Source organism: Brassica napus, chromosome A1 (genome assembly GCF_020379485.1).
Source record: "Brassica napus cultivar Da-Ae chromosome A1, Da-Ae, whole genome shotgun sequence".
In the NCBI taxonomy this organism is placed as follows: domain Eukaryota; kingdom Viridiplantae; phylum Streptophyta; class Magnoliopsida; order Brassicales; family Brassicaceae; genus Brassica; species Brassica napus.
Genome location: NC_063434.1, coordinates 25,138,528 through 25,156,833, shown reverse-complemented (window position 1 = coordinate 25,156,833; position 18,306 = coordinate 25,138,528). Strand labels below are relative to the sequence as shown.

The following is an 18,306-nucleotide window of genomic DNA, read 5'->3' as shown; positions in this document are numbered from 1 at the left end:
TGTGTTGTTATCTTAAAACATTTAATAATTAAGCGGTTAAAGTCATTGTTACCCTTAATGAATTTTATATATAATTAATTATATAACTACAAACAAACTTTTATTAATAATATTAATTTTCTTAAATAAGATAATTCTTATATATTGTGTTGTTATCTTAAAATTTATTTTTCAATTATAAAATTTAGAAAATAACAAATAAAAAATTTATAATTAAACATTAATCAACTAAATTTGTACATATTTACTAAAATATTTTTAATATGTGAATGTTTACTTTTAAAATTTCAGCACAATAATAAACATATATATTTTAATTAAATTTACGTCATATATATATATATATAATTTTATGTTTGATTTTTTTCTTTTGAAAACATAAATAATAAGTTATCATGCTAATTTTTGAATTAATAAAATAGAAACTAATATATATGTGTAAAACGATTAAGCCCGCAAGTGCGGGCAAAACATCTAGTTTAGTTAATAAAAGATGTGTTAAAAAAACATTTATTGACTAATTTTCTCTAACAAGCAGTGTTTTGAAACATGACATGTATGTGGTTGAACTGGTAAATCCGATAAGCCAATATGTAAATCTGATTTGGGTTTTAATAAAAAACTATTTTTAAAACCCGAGATCTGATTACCGATTTGGGTTTTTTCTTAGAATTTTTTAATTATGTTGTTGAAATCTACTTTTTATTCTAAATAAGAAGTTAGGCATTTGTAGTTTTGCTTTTGTTTTTATTTGTAGTTTTTAGATTTTGATGAAGATTTCATTATGTCACTTGAAAAAAATGAAATGAAAGATTGCAGTGAGAGAACCAAGTTTAGTTATGTGATTTGGTATTAATGAATACTAGGTAGTGACATGGACCTGCTCATGATGAGATCTTTTAAAAATTATTTATGTTACGTAATTATAGTAACGCAACAGAGCTCTCACGTTAAAAGTTAGAACGGTTAATATCTATACTACCCTTAATGAATTTGTATATAATTAACTATATAATCAAAAACGAATTTTTATTTATAATATTAATTTTCTTTTCAAGAAGATAAATTTTAGATTGTGTTGTTATCTTAATACATATTTTATATAATCAAAAACAAATTTTTACTTATAATATTAATTTTCTTTTCAGAAAGATAATTTTTACATAGTGTTATTATCTTAAAACATTTAATAATTAAGCGGTTAAAGTCATTGTTGCCCTTAATGACTTTTATATATAATTATTTATATAACTACAAACAAATTTTTATTAATAATATTAATTTTCTTAAATAAGATAATTCTTATATATTGTATTGTTATCTTAAAATTTATTTTTCAATTATAAAATTTAGAAAATAACAAAGAAAAAATTTATAATTAAACATTAATCAACTAAATTTGTATATATTTACTAAAATATTTTTAATATGTGAATGTTTACTTTTAAAAATTTCAGCACAATAATAAACATATATATTTTAATTATATTTACGTCATATATATATATATATATATATATATATATAATTTTATGTTTGATTTTTTTTCTTTTGAAAACATAAATAATAAGTTATCATGCTAATTTTTGAATTAATAAAATAGAAACTAATATATATGTGTAAAACGATTAAGCCCGTAAGTGCGGGCAAAACATCAAGTTTAGTTAATAAAAGATGTGTTAAAAAAACATTTATTGACTAATTTTCTCTAACAAGCAGTGTTTTGAAACATGACATGTATGTGGTTGAACTGGTAAATCCGATAAGCCAATATGTAAATCTGATTTGGGTTTTAATAAAAAACTATTTTTAAAACCCGAGATCTGATTACAGCGTTGGGTTTTTTCTTAGAATTTTTTAATTATGTTGTTGAAATCTACTTTTTATTCTAAATAAGAAGTTAGGCATTTGTAGTTTTGTTTTAGTTTTTATTTGTAATTCTTAGAAGATTTCATTATGTCACATGAAAAAAGTGAAATGAAAGATTGCATTGAGAGAACCAAGTTTAGTTATGTGATTTGGTATTAATGAATACTAGGTAGTGACATGGACCTGCTCATGATGAGATATTTTAAAAATTATTTATGTTACGTAATTATAGTAACGTAAAATATAATTTAGTTTTACATCATAAATTTTTACAGTTATCAATACTATTAAAAGGGAAGAAGTCTTAAAAAATTTACCTATAAAAGTTGTTTGGACCTTTTTATTTAGCTCATTATTTTTTGGTATTACCTTAAATTTAGACTAACAATATGTTACCATATATTTCTGTAACAATATTTTATTCAATTCTTTTATTTATTCAATTCTCACTCCTAAATCCTAATCATTACTATTACTATATTTACCATTTTGATTTTTAATCGTAAAAGCATTGAAACTAATGTTTTATATTATCACTTTCATCATATAATATATGATTTAAAGCAATAGAAGTTACACGACATATATGTGTACATTTTAACTTCATATTTCCTTTATAATAAAGTAATCATATCATATATAAACTTTTCTACAAAAATCTCATATCATATACTAAAATTTCAACCGTCTATAGTTTGATATATATTTTCATATTTAAAAATGAGTTTTCTGAATATTTATGTTACCTTTACAAAAATGTAGAAATTCATTGGTTCTGTTAAAGCTAACCCGACTTCACGATACTAATATTGATTATTCACGATTTTGAAAATTATTGGTTTAGATATTATACTTTTATATACTTTTCACTTAAAAACGAATCAACACTATTAAAAGAGAAAGAGTCTTAAAAAATCTAATATAAAAAAGTTGTTGGAGTCATGTATAACTATTTTTTTGGTATAACCATTAATCATTCTAACCATACAATATTTTAAATATTTTTAACAGATCCTAATATTATTCCTTATGATACTTTTACTCAGAAAAACATTTCATCAACCATGTTTTTGTACAATAACGTTAAAACTCTATATCAAAAGGTTGTTGGAGCTGATATGGACGTAATGGGTCCAAATATGTTCGGATATTTAGGATCCTAAAATTTTTGAAATATCTAAAAAATCTGAAAAATATTCGAAACTCCTAACAAATACGCAAAAAATTCAAATACCTAAAAATTTAAAATCTAACATGATGAACTAAAAAATACTCAATTTCTTTTTTTGAAAATTTACCTGAAATCGAAAACTATAATCGTAAACCAAAAACTTTTAAAAAAATATCCATAATACCGGAAACATATTCGAAATATCTAAATATACCTAATAAACACAACATATTTATTAAGAGGTCTATGGTAGGACTCAGACTCAAACAAAGACATGCGAGTCGAAAAAACCCAATAGGTTATCTTCTATGGGCCTGAACTAAACCTATATTTTCGGATCGGTTTGGTTTATTTTTTTGATCCGGATATAATTCTCATGTCTAAAAGAAACTTACGTAAAAGTATACATATAAAATCTCAAATAAACTAATTTTTAGATTATATAACTGTTAAAAATTATATTTTTTAATATAATAGGACTTTGTATTATAATATAATCCAAAAATATCCGCTCTTTCCAAGCGCGGATCAAAATCTAGTTAAATGTTATAATATTTGGGCTTCTAGTACATATAAGACTACAAAAATCATATGACCACACAGATATTTACGTAATTGTTACATACCTAAAATTTAATGATTAATATATAGATTACAAATATATGGTAGGTATTTAATGTGAAACTAGGTGACCAGCCCGCACCCTGTACGGGCATAAGAAAATTTAAAATATAGAATAAATATTATATAGTTTTTTAGAAGTAACAGATTTTACAACATAGTACCACCGTCTTTGGGAGAATTCATCAGTAATGGAAAAAAGCTGGTAGTCAATATTTGAGATGGATGAGAGGGAACACAGTAACGTCAGTATGAAAAGGCAGATATTGTGTGTATATATAATTGCAACGTCACAAAATATTTTGTGTGTTTAAGAAGATACTTTCATTTAAAAAAATGGAATAAATAGTGTATAGTTTTAGAAGTAACAGATTTTATATTATCATTAATTAGAATTGTATTATATATGTGTCGTAATTCTTTATTTAGGTGAATAATATTATTTTCCATAAATAATAAACAAACATTTATGTAGACATATTAAAAGAAAATATAAAAAATCAAAATATTATCCATAAATAATATAAATTATGAAGTACATTTCTCGATAAAGAAAACAAATTCAATTAGAAACATGCAAAAAATTAAATAAATTTTGTAAGCAATTTGACGGGTTCGCATTATTTGATAGATTTATATATTTCTAAATTTTATTGAACATGAAATAATATTAAATTGACATACCGTCATCGGTCTCCTAACTCATCACAACCCATCTGGCAAATACAAAAAATAAATAATTGTAACAGTTTATAGATTTTAAAATTTGTATTTGAAAAAAGTAGATTAAAATTACGTACTTTGCCTACGGAATATTCTGAAAAATTTGTTTGTAGACAACATTCAATGTTTTTGTCTTCGACTTCTCTTCTTTACCAGTTATTAGGATTTTTAATCCAGATCTCGACTTAACTCTTGAAAGTACAATTTTTCCTTGCATTTTATAAGCATTTTATAAATTATTTTAAAATTATGATAAATTTATTCTTTAAACAACGATAAATAATTTAAAAATAATATTAATAAATATTTTTAGATTTTGTAATATTTAAAATAGTTATTATATAATTATATTCTAACACAGTTCATCAAGTAGAGGATAAAACTATTATAATTATCTTATATAAAATTTCGTTCATTTTATTTTATAGGTTATAAATATTAAAAGTAATAAATAAAACATTATTAGTCTTTCAATAATTTCGAGAATAGTTTCCATAAATTGTTATTTGTAATATTCGTTAGATTATATGGCAAGTGATGTTAAACGTCAATAAGTTAAACAATTCTTCCATATTTGGAAAACATATATATATATAACAATGACAAATTAAATGGTAGAGTATGTAAACACCTTTAGGAATCACCGCCGTATTTAAGAATCATAAGGGCCTCTACAGGTCTTTATTCTTCGCCTTCACCATCCCACTTCAGCGGCTTCAGTTGAACTTTCCTGTATATCCCTGAAAAATTTCCTCCCTGCGCCATTCCAAAAGGTTCTCTGCTGTGAGAAAATGACCTCATAAATTAAATAAAAAATGCATAATGCTAGCTTACTTATAAGATAGTATATTCAACAAAAAAAATGATATAAGATAGTATTACTAAATGATACTATGTAATACTTTCCCGGACAATATTCAACAAAGAGAGAGAAAGTACCAAAGAACTTCTTCAAGAACTGCTTTAACTTGGTGAAGCTTCTCAGCATGTTCAATCAAGGTTTTCTGGATCACTATCACTCTCACGACCGGGTCTACATATAAAAAAAGGAAGACCATATTGTCGTTACCAGTATTCAACACATGGAAAAGATAGACCAGACATGCTTTTTGGAGACAAGACACAAAGAGTTGAGTTCAGTGTTCTAAAGATGAGGAGCCTTTGCGTCTAAACACATTTTTTTTAGCACACAAGCAGCATTGTCGTAATACCTTAATAGTATGAGAGGAGAGATTTGTGAATAATACTTTAAAGAATGAAAAGAGAATGTTTATATTTTAAGACCTTGGGTGTCTCCTATATATATACAGTCGGTTTATTCTCATATTAATGATTTTAATATTTTGCACAATAAATAATAAAATCGTTTAAAGAAAGATATTAAAAGTGTATTGTCAAAAAATGATTTGCATATGATATGATTTTAACTTGCGCAAGTAATCCATATTAGAAAGATAAGTTATTAAAAACAAACAACCTAATTAGAAACATTAAAATATTTTGTAAGCAATATAATAAATATGATATCAACATGCGCAAGTTTACCGTTTGAATAATAAGGAAAGTTTTTAATATTTGTCTTAATTCTAAATCTTGCCCAAGGGTAAACTAAATCGATAAAATTTAATGATTTCAACTTGCGCAAGTAATCCATATTGTGAATAAGTGATTTGCATATTTAATGATTTCAACTTGCGCAAGTAATCTATATTAGAAAGGTAAGTTATTAAAAACAAATTTTATCAATAAGTTATTTGCATATTTAATGATTTCAACTTGCGCAAGTAATCTATATTAGAAAGGTAAGTTATTAAAAACAAACAACCTAATTAGTAGGGGTGGGCATTACCCGATATCCGAAGTGGCACCCGAACCCGATACGAAAAACCCGAACTGAAATCCGAACCGAAGTAGCAAAATACCCGAACAGGTATTGAATAAGGAGAGATTGGATACTCGAACCCGAACAGATAATACCCGAACCCGAATGGATATCCGAAGATAACCGAACATATGTATAATTAACCTTATATTTCTAGTTTACATCACTCATTTTATATAAAATATTTATATTGATACTACACATACTTTAAGTTCATATGATATACATATAATTACGAAAAAATGATTTGCTACTCACTTAAAATGTATGTCAAGTTTTTTATTTAAAAAATTAACAAAAGGTTACAACCGAAATTAAAAAAAAATAACTAAATGAATGCCTTTTTAGTTTTAAAATGTTATGTCCAAATCTATTAAAAATAAAAAATTAGTTAACTGAAAGTTATATTTTTAAATATAAAAAACTTGAGAAATGAAAATTTTAATTTTTTTTTTCAAAATCTAAATATCCGAACTTGATCCGAAATAACCGAATCCGAACTAAAAATACATGAACCCGACCCGAAGTACAGAAATACCCGAATGGGTTCTACACCTCTATACCGAAATACCCAAAAATCCGAAATACCCTATCCGAACCCGAATGGGTACCCAAGGCTAAACTAAATCGATAATTATTATCCCTTAGCTATATATGGGCTTAACGAAATCGAAAATAGTTTTGGGCTTGTCTACATAAGCGATTGATTAAAATAAATGAAAAAAAAATCAAAAATACCAGCCAATAGAATTATAACGTTTTTCCTGAGAAGCTCTATATGAGTGCCACCTCAGCAGAAATCACTAAAGTGACTTCTCTTTTAATGTATAAGGGGATCTCATTCTAAATTGCTTGGATACTACTCCAACTAAATATAAAGGATATACATATTTATAAAACCACTTGAAAATATGAAGAAGTCATATATCATAATTTCTCTAGAAATTGAATTTTGGACTTAAAATTTTTTCAATTGATTCATATTCTGCCACATAAGCCAAATTGACATCCTAATTGAGTGATACCTCATCAAGTCTCTTTTGTAATTAGTACAAAATATAGGTTACAATTTTTTTAATGATTCTCTATTAATATATAGGAGATTGTTATCGATAATCTATGGTCTATCATAATCCTAACTTGTTACGAAAAAATTGTTAAAAAGTCTAAAGTAATTTTTTAATATTTTGTACGTGAAATTAAAAAAAAACTAAATTCAAGTATTTTTTATATTTTTAAAAAATATTAAATATGTCTTATATTTTCAATCAATCAATCTCTCTATCATCATCTATATATATCTATACTATTAAAGCAGAATCCCTACTAGGATTCTGCCCTTAATTTTTCAAGTTATTTACAAATGTATGCCACTCCCTTATTTAGATTTTTTCTAATTATTTTTGCCTCATTTAACATCAAATGAAAAAAGAAACAAAATCAGTTATGCTATAATTCTGAGGACATTTAGGCATACGTTGGATATTTACTTCCTTAAAAAAATGCTATATTCCCTAACCATAATAAATTTACATACTAATCTATTTAATTAAGGCCTATTATTATTGAAACGATTTCATTAGACCGTTTAACCAAAAAAATCCAACCAAAATGCCTCCGTTAACTTATCTAACGAGTTTAAGGCCCAATCTTATTTTTTTAAACAAAAATATATTTTATAATACTGATTTTATCATCTAACCTATAATTTATTTTCTATCGTTTATTTCAAATTGTTAAATACAAATAAACAATTATGTAAATATTTATATTATATAGTACCTTAACATAAATCATTTATTATGTCATTTTGTCCATAATATTGATATAGCAATTATAAGTGTAAGAATATTTTAAAATTATTATAAAATTAAATTTAAATATAAAATAAAAATACAAATTATAATAGGTTATTAATAAAAAATAAACTAATATTATCATATCAATAAACTAATATTGTCACAGCAAAATCATAATTGGTTAATAACAAGTTGTTGGGTTTTTACCAAGGTTTTCAATCAGATTTTAATAAAAGATTTTTTCATTGAATCCGAACAAGATTATATACATGGTTTCATCTTGATCGGTTCAACCACTGATTTGGATCAGATATGAAAATAGTACTTGAACCTCAAACATTATAATAAATTAACATTAAATTATTTATTTTCTAATAAAATGTTGACATAAAAAACTGGTGTGCTTTCAAAAATATTATTAGCTTCTAAATCTAATAAAGATAAAAAAAAAATATTTGTATATTGATGGTTAGAACTATAATACAAATATATGACAAGAAAAACTCATTTTCAGTGTAAAATCGACAATTCACATCATTACTCTATATATATATACACTATTAAATCACACATATCATCTTTAAATCTATTTCGAAAAATACCATATTTTGAAAAAAATGAAAATGATAAAAGTTTAAAAATTTTTATTGTTAAGATATGAAAAGAAGATAATATTAATTTTTAAATTAATTTCAGTACATGAAAAACAAAATCCGCGCTTTTCAAATCGCGGGTCAAAACCTAGTCTATACTATTAAAGCAGAATCCCTAATAGGATTCTGCCCCTGCCTTTTAAAGTTAATTACAATGATATGCCACTGCATTTTTTTTTTCAATAATGAATTAATAAAACAAATAAATAAAGGACTATATTCCAAAGGAAAAATCTAACGTATTCTCCACTTAACATATTTTTCAGAACCATCCATACAGCTCGTGGGACCAAAATCAAACGTATTTTCCACTTAACATATTTTTCAAAACCAACCAGTGTGTTAATGTGTTATTGAGTTTGATCCTCATACTACATAAGTAATTCAAAGTTTCATACACACTTCTCAACATCAATGTTAGGTTCATACACACTTCTCTTTCGTATTAAGGCATTAAGAATGTGTCTACGTTTTCATATCATACATCAAAACTGCATATTGTAATGCATATAGTCATTTCCGAATATCATTCTTACAGATGTGTACTATACGTGTTATCCAACATTCTATATATTTGAATAAAATTTTCAAAAAGCAACAGAATTACACTTCGGTTTACAAATTCATAACAAAAGAATCTCATTTTTTTAGAAATAGTGAACGCCCATCTTCATCTATATTTTTACGTAAAGTTTCTCATCTAAATTCATATTTTTTAGATATTTTTGAGAGTAGTCAATTCATGAGTTTCAAACTTGAGCAACAAATAAAAGATACACAATTTGTATGATACAATATAGAGAGACACAATATATTGTATAATATAGATATTAACTTCGAAAATAATCTCTATCAATTTCTCTTAAAACAGCATCGAAAAGTAGAAAAATATATAATACATGTTTCCAAAATAATCTCACCGAATTTGCTCATCATTAAAATAGGATCCGCAAATATTTGAATCAATAACGACACTATCTATATTTTGATTCAGAATATCTATCAAGTTTATATTTTAGAATATGCTGCACGTGATTCCTTAAATACTATTAACCTAAACACCTAAATCGTTTTCCTATTGTTATTATAAATATGACTGCCTCGAACGCAGTCGAACGCTTTCTAGCACAAACCATTACACTCCAGAATCAAAACCCTATGGCTCCTACTATGTCACCATAACTTCATGCATTCATCGTCTGAGACTTTACAAGGATTCTTGCATTTAGATATCTGAATAAAGATATGGATATATCTATACCTTTGTTTTTCTTTAACTTTGTGTGAACAGCGACTGCATGGGTTGTGATAACTGCTTTCTGTTGGGAATAAAGTGTTTATTTCTCAAAAATATATGAAAATAAATTTCCAACTTTTATATCATTTTAAATATCTATTAATATTTTTTAACTTAAAAAATCAGCAAAACTATAATTGTATTAGATAATCAAATATTAAACCACATACTTTTATAATTATAAATATTTTGTCATTTTAAAATAATATTTTTTTAAAAATCCCGCGCTTTTAAAGCGCGGGTCAAAATCTAGTATTATTATAAAGTAAGGTTCTCTCTCCTGTGAGAGCGCCACGTCACTAAGTCGTTCGACGATAGAGCGACATGTGTCCTGATTTATTTAAACGCTGCGCATCATTTTCTCGCTGGTTACGTTCGTTTATGTGTTGTGTTTTGGGCTGTGTCTGGCCCGTTAGAACAGAAGTCCTAAGTAACCCTAATTTGACTCCAGAGAAAAACAAGCGTCTTCTTCCCTGTACGTACTACGCTGACCAGATGCCGATTCCACTTCTTCTCATCGACTGAAACGATCCGTGATCAATTCCATTAGTTCACTCCCCCCACTATTTCGTCTTCAATGCTTCGTTTTGATCTGAAAGGCGGTTGTTGTTGGGTATAAATATGTGTGAGTGTTTCTCCCTTTATCTCATCTTATATATCTTGCATCTCTTAAATCTCATTCTAACTGATCGTGTTATGGCTGATTCTTTGTTTGTCGACATTATTTTTTTGATTCGGCGAGCCCCTTACTTTTTGTTCAACAATTTTTTTTCTTCATTTCCTGCGAGTCCCTTACTGTTTGTTCATCGACATTTTTCTGAATCAAAGAGCCTCTTACTGTTTGTTCATGAATTTTTTTTTCTTGGATCTTCTTCCTATTTGTTGATTATGAGATGTTTGATGGTTTATGAGGCTAACCATCTTCAAAATAATTTGGCTGCAGAGAAGATATGTCGTGGTGGTGACCGGGCTAACCTTTCCTGTTTGTTCATCAAAATATTTATTTTTTTGCTTGGATCTTCTTCCTATTTGTAGAGATAGGTTTTTGATTCTGCTTTTATCTGTCACCCAGTATTGTAAGTCATTCTGCTACTAAACATGTGTGAGTTTAGTAATATATGTGGTCTGACGGGAGATAGCGTTCTTAGTTTTATTGTACTGTTTAATTGTGGCAGGTGGAGGGATCATAAACTCCAGAAGAAATGATTGCTATACTACAAAGAGTTGTGGAAGATAGTTCACCTGTTATTTTAACTGCAAGGTTGAAGCAGAGGAAAGAAGAACCAATTTGCATCTGAGAGAGGAACAAGATGCTGCTTACAGGGCTGCTCTTGAAGCCGATCAAGTGAGTTTGCGTTCCTGGTGTTTACAAGATCTGTTGTGATTAGTCTAATGTCCAAATTTGAGAATCTTTTTTTTTTGTGTTGATTAGGCACGGGAGAGCCAGAGACAGGAAGAGGAAGAGCGGTTAGAGAGGGAAGCTGCTGAAGAGAGAAAAACTGCTAGAGTGAGAATGAGACCAGAGAAAGCACTTTCTCTTGGAGCGAACCTGAGAAAGTACCTGATGTTGCACAAGTAAGTTCTCCTCCTTTTCTTTGCCATTCATTACTTTCTCTGTTTTGCTTTTGTTGGATATTTATGGTACACGTGGACTGTTTATTTGCCGTGACAATGTAGGTTTTGGTAAGGTTCACTTGGAGTGCTTGAAACAGAAGAGTATAGCTTCATCACAATCTTTCCAAGAACAGTGTACAGAAGAGACAAAGAGTCAATGTCACTGAAAGATGCAGGTTTGCATCCTCAGGCAAGTGTGTTCATTGAGATACATTAGATTCTTCTTTTACTTTCTCCTTAAGCCACTTTTTTCAGTTTTTTTCCAGCTCTTTTAAAATAATTAGTAGTGTAGCTTCAGTGATCTGATGAATAAGATAACATATATATACACATATTTTCAGAAGTTGTGTCACATATTTGATATATTTCTTTCTTAAAATTATGAGGTCTCGCATTGTACTTTTTCTCTTGGTGTCATATTGAAGACATCAAGATCGGTCTTTGTTTCTAGCTGCAACAAATAATTCTTTAGTTGGTAAATTTCTGCATATCAAAAATGTGTTATATATTGTGAACTGGAAGAAAAATGTATGAAAAAGTACAATTAACTAACATTTTAAAAAATGTCAAAAATAAAAATATTGATGACAATATAAAATAATTATATATTGGTGATAAGCTAACTAAATGATTTCTAACAATGATAATATAATAAATAGTAAAAGTTGTAAAAGAAAATAGTAAGAATAATATAATACGAAAATGATTTTCTGGATAAGTCAAAACTTAATTACATCATTAATCATGATAAAATAAGTACTATTATAAGTTCAGACATTTTTTTTTGCTGCCATATCAACAAATGGAAAAAGAAAACATGATACATCAATGTAAATTTTTAAAATTTATGATAAAAATCACATTTTTAACATTTGAATAGTGAACCATATATATGAACAATACAGCAAATGCTCCATAAATAATATTTATAACTAACAATACGTCATATATTTATGGTTGTTTGTTATCTTTTTGGTTTAGCCTAAACTTTGGTAGTAAAAAAACAAATTACAAAATTTATTATTTTCAAATTTTTGTTAATGTGGGTTTAAAGAAACATATCAAAACAACATGAATATATTTTTCTCAAAAATAATAATGCATTAATATATAATCTAACGATTTGTAAATATTAAACAATAACAACTAATATCAATATTTTATGCTACTTGCCTATTTTTCTTAAAAAGATAAAAATTGGATTTTCAATTTCGATTTTTTTAAATTATATAATTTGAGAAGAAATGTATTTAGAATCCATTAAATTAAAGAAAAGCAAATGTTGTGAACAAAGTAAAATATTTATATTTTGATGATTGTTTAAATATAGTAACAAATGTACAATTTAAAAAAAAAGCAAAAAATAGTAAAATTTATACTTATAATATTGAAATTTATAATAAAATAAACTAAAATTTTCACTAAAATTTAGATATGTTTATATTATTGTTTAATTTGCTTATAATAAAATAAACGTTCATTTGCATACCCGCCCGTAGGGCGGGTCCGACCCTAGTTATATATAAAAGAAGGTTTTTTCTCTTTTGTGAAGACAAGTCAGCGCCATGTCAATAAATTCAAGGAATCCAGCCAACGAGAAACCCTAATGATCTCATTCAAGATTTCATCCCAATCTTTCTTCTCCGCCATCCGAGAGATTTAGATGTTTAGTTTGCATGATGAAGAATCTGGTGATGAATCTCTTCGTAGGGTTTCGATTGTGTCGTTTGATCTTCATTTTGATTAACCAAAACGTCTCAGTTACAGATTCATCGCTTTAAACCCCTTCTTAACTCCATCAACCACGATCTAGACTTCAATGCGATTTACTCTTTTGCTAGGCGGTGTATCTGCGATTACAAGTATAAATAGGTTAGCCTTTCTCCTCTCAAAACCATCTTCTCAGCAAAGTAAACTTATTATTTTTTCTGATTTGAAGTCTGGTGGGTGTTCTTTCACTGTTAAGGTTAGCTTGCTGCAATTCTGTGAGGCTACGAATGTCAAACGCGGTAGGGACGTCTTCCTCGCCTATTTAAAGCCTTAAAGGTACATCCTCTCCCACAAAAATTATCTATCCAATTCTCCTCAATCATAAGATTCTCAGAAAATCCAGAGAAAATTGCTAACTTTGCTGTCCTTCTCGCAATTAAATTGGCGCCGTTGTTGCTCCTCCATCGTGGTTCGACGACTCACTCTTGCGACAATCATTGAAACCTGTCGCAACCTCCTTCATGTGACGATCATTGAATCACCTCCATCTTGCGTAAGATCTCTATCTATCAGTTCATTATAATCCATATATTTTTTAAAACTTTATTATTTTGCCTGAGAAATTATGCTTATATGAGTTGCTCAATAGATGCTCACCAATTTCGTCACTGGAACAATTGCAGAAGCATCTGAAAAAAATAACACAGGCTGAAACAAGGTTATTGTATGTTTCTGTAACTCTTCAACTATGTTATTAACTGAACCATATTAGATTTGAAAGGGCTGACTTTTCTCGAAAATAGATCTGGAACTTGTGTGTTGGTACATGCTGAGCATGCTGTTGACCCCTCACTTGCTAAGGTAATCTGTGTAAGTAAATACAGAAAACCTACTTCTATCCCATCTTAATTGGTGCAAACAAGCTCTTATTCTTGTGGGCCCTTTAATCCAAATTGGTTCGGTTGATATATTGTCTCTCACTGTGCAATTAAGGTAATTAATTTGAGATGAATAATGGATCGCTGAGTTTGGTTTGAGCTCTGTATTTCTCTTCGCATGTCAAGTTTTTTTTATTTTTAATAGGGGCCCTTGAGTATGAGATGTGTGATGCTCATATTGCTATCCTAGCTAGAATGATTAGCCAAGCTTTGCATAAAGTGAGCCACTCTTTTTGTATAACACTTATCATCTTTATAAATCAGGTATAGAACTTTTGTATGTAATATTTAAAGAACTATGTTAGTTTCAAGAGGTCGGTATATTTCATGGTCGCTCCCCCGCAGTGTTATCATATAGTCTGATGCGTCTTCTGCTAGTAGCATCAAACATTCTTACAATTTCAAATGTCTTTTTTTTTTTGTCTTAAAGACTTTAGTCTTTGATTTTCAGACAAGCTATTCTCTGTTCGGAGACTTCATTGCGGCCAGGTGTGAGGAACCAGTTTATCGGAGGGAAATCATAAGAGGCAGCGTGAGGTTGACTCAGTCATGGCAATTTATGTGCTGAGGTTCTGATATTTAAGGAACATGTTTACGTTTTGTTACACCAGAGATTTTGGTCAAGCTGAACCACTCTCCCTCGAAATGTCAGACTCATATAAATAATTTATATAAAAAAAATTTTGAACAGGCTTCCAGTTCCTCACACCCGGAAACAATGACACTTTTGTTGTACTCTACATATGAGGATCATATTACTTTATTATTATAAAAATATTTGGGTTTTGTTATTTCAGTTGCTCAGATTTTCAAGGTGGGTATAATCAAATGGTCTGAGGATCAACAATACATTGAAGACTTTTATTACTCTGCTGATCAAGTGCCTGATGGAATAGCTAAAAGATTTTATTAGTTTTTGATTTATCATGTTATCTTAGAGCAGCATTAACGCAGGGTTTTAAAGACTTTTAAGAGCTATGGGACCCACCAAAAAGTTAAAACCCACTCCTTCTTCCTCTTCTGCAAGAGGCGAGTGTGGTAAAGTTTCTGTACTGTTCACAGGCCCCACTGAAACGTGGCGGCCCGCGATTGGTCTATCTTTAATTTTTTTTTTTTTTTTTTAAATCGGACAAAACAAAAAAAAAATATAAAATAAAAATTAAGAACCCAGTTTTCTCTTGCTTGCGTTAATCCTGCTCTTAGGGTGTTGTACTCTTTACTGGTGTACAAATTCTTACTACCTTTTCGTTTTTTCTCAATGATATTCGATAGGTTAGTTAATGTCGATTTGCTCTTCATCATTTGTTGCAGGAGGGTGAAGGGTTATGCTTAACCTGCGTCGAATGCTAAAAAATTGTTGAAAAGGATGAGCCTTAACAGATTCATTTTTGGTGCCAGTACTATTATATGTTGCTTCTTTCGTTCACTTTGTAAGGCCATTTGTGTGTCAGAAAAAAAAACTTATTTTAAGTGACTATCCATGACATGATATTGGTAACTTGCTTGACAGTTTTTGAGGGAGTTGGTGATGCTTTTGTTTCATAGTACATATTTTAAACCGGGGTAAGTATCTATATTAATAAAGTAGCCTAGAAAGGCTCTAGGTGAAGCCACGTCAGCGTATCCTGTTCTTTTTGTTGACACGTGTACTCACCTCTAAACTGAAATTGTTCGTGAAAAAATGAAGTGATTTCGGCTGCACAACTTGGGTTTTCTCTAATTATAAAATCTGGTCTACCTGTATATTTACACGAAACAATAATTTTAAGTTGGCCCAATGTTCAGGCCCACTTCAGTGTTACTCTTTCTTTGCACCAGGTCTTTACTTAGACAGAGGCGTCACGCTTGCGATTCCCTTTCATCTTTTCAATCATGTTGCGCTCAACTGAAATGATAATCAGTAACGTTATCGCACTACACCCACTACATCGTCTTCAATTCTTCTTTAATTTCTCCTTCAGTTTCGTGGATCCATATATATACAAACCAAGCTAGAGACGAACCGAATTCCTATTCATTTCGACCATGGCGTCTTCTCAAGTTCATTTCCGGAGCTTAAGGCCGGCCGTTGCAAGCAGATGTTTCACACCAGACTCCTGCAATTTTACGATGGCCGGAATGTCAATAAAGGTGGGGAGCTGATGGGAGTTGACATGTTCCTTATAGATGTGAAGGTATGCTGGCTGTTGCTTACAATTATTTGTTTAGGATTTGGACCTTTTCATGTTTTTGATAACTGATTCATTCTTCCCCTTGTCAGACCTAAATCAATTATCAACAGGCTCACACTCAAACACGTTTTGAAAGAATGCTCGCTTTATGAGCTCAGTGTTTTTGATGTTGCAAGAAGCAACACTAACTTCAGGTTTTGTGATGCTCCTGTCGCTATTAGATTCACTGAACAAACATGAGGAACACATTCTCTCTGAAGCCTAGATTTCATGGCCAACTCTCACCAGGTACTATCTCTTTGACGAACATGTACCTTTATATTAAACTTCCACACCTAAAATCAGTCTCTTCCCTTTCTGAGAAAACGTTCTGTCATGAAAACAAGACATCATTCTCTAAATCAACGATTTGTTGTCATTCAGAAACGTCACAGTCTCATTATTTCTATTGTTACTATTTACGAAAAGTTCTGTTTGGGTTTTTGTTTACCTGCTACTTCCATTGTAATAAGCCTTTGGTCTCATGCGTTTTCATTCAATAGAAGACCTGGATGAGCTCCTCAGTTGTGTTGTGGGCGTAGATATGCGTGGATATGCTCATGCCTTTCTGGGATGCTCGGAATCTCAAGAAAGGCGTCAATTGTCGGTCTGATAATCTCGAAAGTGATTGAGATGATCCTCTATGATTAAAGAGTTTTCTTCTCAAGCTATGTTGATTTAGGCTTCGATTAATGTCCACTGGCTTAAGACTTCAAACACATATTGAGTGAAGGAACATTTTATGATCTCAGTGCTTTTGATGTGACAAAAAGCAATCCCAGCTTCTGCTTTAGCGATTGCCAACATGCTATTTGCTTCAGTGACCAAACCGTCTTTGTGGAGCTCACTGAACCATTTGAACAGATTCCGCTTGAGAGTTTCAGGTTCTGGAATTATGAAAGCAAGTTACAATGAAGAGACTCAGTGTATCCAGCGCATGATGATCACCCTAAGCATTAAAAGGTATATAACAACTTAAAAACTTTCATTTACTGTAACAAATTAGCATAAAGTAGCAATGTTTCAAACTCAGTTTTTTTTTGTGTGTGTTTCAGCCACTCAAATGTCTGCCTAAGTGCTTTTGACGGATGAGTTAAAGACTTTGATGAAGATTTGCCTGTAATGCTAATGGTGTTGTGGAATATGGAAGCGGTGAGGCCATAAAACCAAGTTACGCCTCTGGTGATGGTCGGAACACAAGTGAGGTTACCCAGAGAAGGAAGATGGGTCCTCTGGAAATAAGGCACGGTACGGACTGACTAATTTGAAAGAACAAGGAGAGCTTAAATTACACAACATGGTGACATGCCTTTTGCATTAGGTTTAAACTAAAAAATTCACAGACAATGAAGTTAGAATACTTCAAATCTTTAGCATATTTGGTTCTGTTGATTTAGTTTTTACTTTTGCACCCGTTCAGACATTTTTAATCCAGTAAATTTGAAATTCCTCCTACAACCACCGTATCCTTACTCTAATTGAACATATGATAGTTTTTGCCTTTGCTGTACGTTATAAGAATTCTCACCATCTCAGGCGTTTAAAATGTCCATAAACTATGTATTCCTTATATACCCACACACCTTCTCCAGCCTAACAACGACAGTAAATGGAACTTCAAAAATATAAATTTAGGCGAACAAAATAGACACGTACCTTCCTTCTTGAGTGGTTACTAATTACTTTATAGTTTTTGGAGTTTGAAAATGTCATTCCCCTCTGTAACGTTGTTTTGGTCACAATTTACACGGTAACTAAATATAAACGAAGATTCTTGGGTTTGTTTCTCACACAACAAACAGATTGAATTCCCTCAAGT

The 18,306-nt window shown here is 29.6% G+C and overlaps 1 long non-coding RNA gene across 1 annotated transcript; it reads left to right on the top strand.

The window, feature by feature from the left end:
- Positions 1–16,115: 16,115 nt before the first annotated feature.
- LOC106409488 lies at positions 16,116–17,945 on the top strand. The gene is made up of 4 exons (XR_007315649.1): positions 16,116–16,451; positions 16,538–16,736; positions 16,991–17,450; positions 17,543–17,945. It is a non-coding gene; the product is annotated as an uncharacterized LOC106409488 (long non-coding RNA).
- The last annotated feature ends 361 nt before the right edge of the window (positions 17,946–18,306 follow it).